General features: G+C 35.2%; 1 pseudogene; it reads left to right on the top strand.

The window, feature by feature from the left end:
• The first annotated feature begins 278 nt into the window (after positions 1-278).
• LOC129236059 (ubiquitin carboxyl-terminal hydrolase-like) lies at positions 279-841 on the top strand (annotated as a pseudogene).
• The last annotated feature ends 4,066 nt before the right edge of the window (positions 842-4,907 follow it).

Raw genomic sequence — 4,907 nt, 5'->3', positions numbered from 1 at the left:
CGGCGGAAAAAAATTTGTGTCAAATAGTGAAGTTATAGCTGAAACAAATGCTTATTTTGAAGGTTTTGAAAAAACTTATTTTAGAGAAGGAATAAATATGTTAGAAAAGCGTTGGAAAAAATGTATTGACTTAAAAGGAGATTATGTTGAAAAATAAATCAATTTTTTGTTAAAAAACCAATGTCTAGTTTTTCATTCTAAAGACTTCTCAATCCACCCTCTTACAGTTATTTGGCTAATTTTTTTTTTAATTTTGACTAATAAAAGGTATTAGTGAAATGACTGATTGGCTCCCACTTGAATCAAAGCCAGATGTATTGGCGAATTGGGCGTATCTAGGAAGTGGGAAATTTCGATGTCGTTGGCTTGGGACAGCAAATACTATAGTAGATTCCGCAGCCTGTTAAATCGATTATTTTGCTTTTCCATATATCGGAAACTTGTGAAAAACAAAAAGCATATGCGCCAACTTACCTTGTACGCTTGCGGCACTTTTGCTTTTATACACAGCCTGGCGAACACTGAGAGCATCCAATTAGGTGATGGAGTTTTGAAAAGCTTTCTTGAGAATGTTAAGGATTTAACACCGTAAGAGCGTGGCAAAGCTTTGGAAAGCGATTATCTATTTACCGAGAGATATCATGAACTAGCAAAAGAAGGTCAAACTGTTGCTGATACTGAAGAAACGGTGAAGCACCACTTTGTTGCCGTGATCAATAAAAATGGGGTATTGTACGTATTGGATGGCCGCGAGGAATTTCCAATCGAACATGGTCTCAGTACAGACGAAACATTTATGCAAGACGCAGCTAAGGTTTGCAAGGAGTTCACAGTTGATTAATTTTTCTTTCCACATATCTGCTTTTTTAAGGGTCTGAACTCATTTACTTAACAAGTATTTTATGTTAATTTTTGTTAGTCTGTAGGTTTTATAAAAAAAAAGTAATTTTGGCTCAAACTTTCTGAGTACGCAAATTGGGTTTTATATAAGTACTTAACGATTGTTTCTCCTGTGGTACTCCTTGTGTGCTGTACTGGGCTCCAAACGTCCGCTACTGTTGAAACATCGACAGCGTACTTGCTGAGAGACTAGCAAGGGCAGCGGTTATCCCTCTGGTAGCGTACAATCATAGTCTAATTTGATTAAAAAGCCTAATGATAATTGTGGAGCGAGGCGGACAAATAAAGCTAAAAAAATATGTGGTTTACTCGCCATTTATTTAATTGCCTTCTAGTGGCCATTGAAATGGTTGTGTGGCGAGCTCTGTCTGTTATTTGTTGGGCATTAATTGCCACCAACTGGGAATCTAGGCGCTAATTATTGTAATATACAACTAAGTTCAAGGAAAAGCTCAGCCAAATATTTAACTAAAAGGTATTCGCTACTCTATTAAATTTATTATACTCTCAGTTGGCGCTAGGGTAGTAGCATTTCTGTTGTCGTTGTGTAATATCGGAAGAGATATTCTAATATCTAAATAAATTAATAAATAAATAAAATGTTTTGCTTTATTTGGCAACTCACCCGTAATTTGCATTGCTTGGGGTTTCAAACTTCGTTAGATGAAATTGGACAAATCTATTAAAGCAGCAAACTTATGCAAATACAAAGAGGAACGTGTTTTTTTCATAGGTATTTACTCTCATTGTCGCTAAAGCGCTCGGGGCCTTAGCAAAAATTCTACCTGTAGATGCTTTTGCAAGCTGCATTCGGACCTAAAGAAATAAATCCTTCCAGAAGTAAAAACAAAAAAAAAAAATTATTTTATATAGACAATTTTTTAGTCGCTTATTTCGAACATGACAACCTGACAACCGTACTATTTGTATGTAATCGCGAACATCCAGAATGTTGACAGATCAATTGTCACTCAAGAAAAAGAAGAAGCATTTGTCATTGAGTTGGTTGATCTCAGCTTGGTGGAAATCAGGGACCATTTGAATGGTTCACATTGGTTTTAGAAGAGATAAGGGCACGTTTCTCAAGAGACGCACAATGGGTCACGAGCGTGAGAGTGCTCCATAGTGGACAGTCGCTACTACCTGACCTAACCTATTGCAGGTCACTACGCATCCGTTATTGATTGGTGAGATGGTAGACTAGTAGAGGCAAACGATCTGAGCCGTAACTGCCACGATGAGGGAGAAATTCATACCATCGATGCCAATTTTGTGCTCCTTGAATGCTTAGAGCAAAGATTCGCATAAAAATAGCTACTTTGTTTAAGAGAAAAAATATCTGATATCTTCAGGAAAATGATGTGGTGTACATTGAGTCGTTGGATTTAGGCCTTGATATGCGTAGGCTCATAAGGTAGCAGTTATTGAATTTTAATCGAATTCTTGCTCTCATTAATAACATTCAATAATAATGCCATCATTCACGAGTATTTTGAATACCACTGAAAATTTGTTCTCCCGTAAATAAAACGTATATCTGTTTTTTTTTGCATAGCTATTCATTTGGTACTCCATTAATGTGTAAATTTACTTAAAAGTAGCGCACACTAAAAACTGTATCAATAACCGATATTTGTAGCACCTATTTTTTACATTACGTAAAAGGCACATATTCATACATATGTATGTATGTTTTTGTAATCGTGTGTGCATAAATGTATGTAAATATAAACGAGTGCATAAAAATGTGTATTACACGAACGTGTTAAAAAGTGTTACTGTATTAGTGTGTCAGGTTTTTTCTTGTTAAATGCCATTAATTGAGGTATAGTTTGGGGCGCTTGTCGAAAACAGAGGCCATGCACGCAACCAAAACGAAAGCTTTACAATTTTACAGAAATCAAGAGAAAAGTTGAATGGGTTGTGAGTGGGGCAAAATATTTAAAATGTTATGTAATAAAGGTAAAAAGTTGTGTATTTATAAAAATGCTGCCACGAACACATCAAAAAAGAGTGAGCAAATACAAACATGCACACTTTTACATGTACTTGTGTGCGTTGTATAATAAGTGTAGTGAAGGCTGCGCAAAGCAAGCAAAATGAAACAAGAATTGTGAGAAAAAGCAATCCCTTTAAAACGGGTTTTGACTAAATGAATGCAAAGCGAGAAAATTACACTTTTTTATGTGAGTGGCTAGGAAAAATGTGCGAATACTGTATAAAATTTAATTATTTTTTGTTTTATTTTATAACAGCATGAAAGCCAACACATGTTCAGGCGCTGTCGTGTATATTTGTATGTATTTTGGCCGTTTTAATGGCTAGTTTTTATGCCGAAGCCAATGACTAAGCGTAGGCAAGCGTATAAAATAAATGAAAATCAACTTTTGTTTTTCGTTGTTTTTTGCTGGTTTTGTTTTTCGTATTAATAACTGGGCAGTAGTTGGCAGGACGGCACTGCTTTATAATTGACCAAAAACTGCTGTCAATTCAACAAACAACGAAAGTACAAGTCCATCATTGAAAATAACAAAAACAATGAAATAAAATAAAGTTCAATGCAACGAAATCGCTTTTACGAACTTTCGGCCATTTATTTATATTGGATAGACGCTTTGTGTTTTGTTGCTGTAGTAATAATGGTAGACTAGCTGTTGTTAAAAATACATTCCACCAAAACTACAGGGAGGAATTAAGTTGCCCTAAAAATATATTGGCAATTGCATAAACCCAGCAAACGGTCGAGGGATCCCAGTGGTCGAGAAATTAAAAAAAAGGTTTTTTGTTTTTTCGATATTTCGAAAGTATAGTGTCTCAAAAATATATTTTGTTAAATTTTCATGCGGAAATTACCAATATTATAGCTTCTACAGCCCATTAACTAGGTAGAGACCGGTCCGCGCGCTCTTGTACCCCAAACTTTAAACTCATTTATCTCGAAACGACTTTCTTCGGCTTGGTGTTGTCAAAAAAAAAAAGGAAAAAAAAACTATTTGACTGAAATTTTAATATGTTGTTCACAACAACAATGGCTACCGCCCGCACTAGAATCATATTGTTATTTCAATTATTTCATTTTTTGTTTTTACTAAAAAACTGAAAAAATGATTTTATGTGTAAAATCAAAACCGCGCAATTTTTGCAATTTTTTTTTTTATTCTAGTTGCGGGACATAGCTGCAGTTATACTGATTGATATTTTTTTTAAATAGTATTTGTGATTTCGCATAAATAGAAGAGACATCACCGAGCAGGTCAAATTTTTCGGACGGGTCAATTTCAGCGCCATTTTTTAACCTTTAACTACTGAGGTGGTGGTAAATTTTACACCTCGTAGTTTGTTTTCTCTCTAAATCTCTCCAGTTGAGCGCTATCAATTTCATTCTCTTGGTATCTTCTCGTCATCCTATGATTATTATTCAGTTGTGTTTCTACAGTCGGGGGTATTGTATAAGCGGAGATATACCAGTGCTGGTGTCAAAATTACCACTCGTCCGGGGTTACGTATTTTTTTAATAGAAATTATTTTACCACCACATCAGACTAAGGGTAAGTATTTAATAGAAAATAAAGTACCACTTCTCAGGCTTAGCGTTAGTTTTTCGTGGAATCATTTTGACTACTCCTACGATTTATTGCAACTTATTTTATTAGGTTATGTCAAATTCAAGCAAATTAAATGACTTAGCGTTAGCCAGATTGCTGGAAGACGATGACGAAATCAGTGACGTTGATGATGAAATTGCTGATCCTGATTTTTGCCTTCAAGATAGTGATACAGATGATATAATGAGCATTGAAGATGAAGAAGGAAGTGAATGTGGTGTTTCCGAGGAAGATGTTGCTAAAGAAATTGACAATGCTAATGAACATGGAGATGGAGAAGACGCAATTGAGTCAATAGGAGTAACCAAATATACATACATAACATCGTGCGCTTGCCAAAAGCATTGCAGCAAAACCTTGAAGATGGAATAATTGGGTTTTGGTCAAGATTTTTCGATAGAA

Source organism: Anastrepha obliqua, chromosome 1 (genome assembly GCF_027943255.1).
Source record: "Anastrepha obliqua isolate idAnaObli1 chromosome 1, idAnaObli1_1.0, whole genome shotgun sequence".
Taxonomy (NCBI): Eukaryota; Metazoa; Arthropoda; class Insecta; order Diptera; family Tephritidae; genus Anastrepha; species Anastrepha obliqua.
Note: the sequence above shows the minus strand (reverse complement) of the source record. Positions and strands in the feature narration are given on the sequence as shown.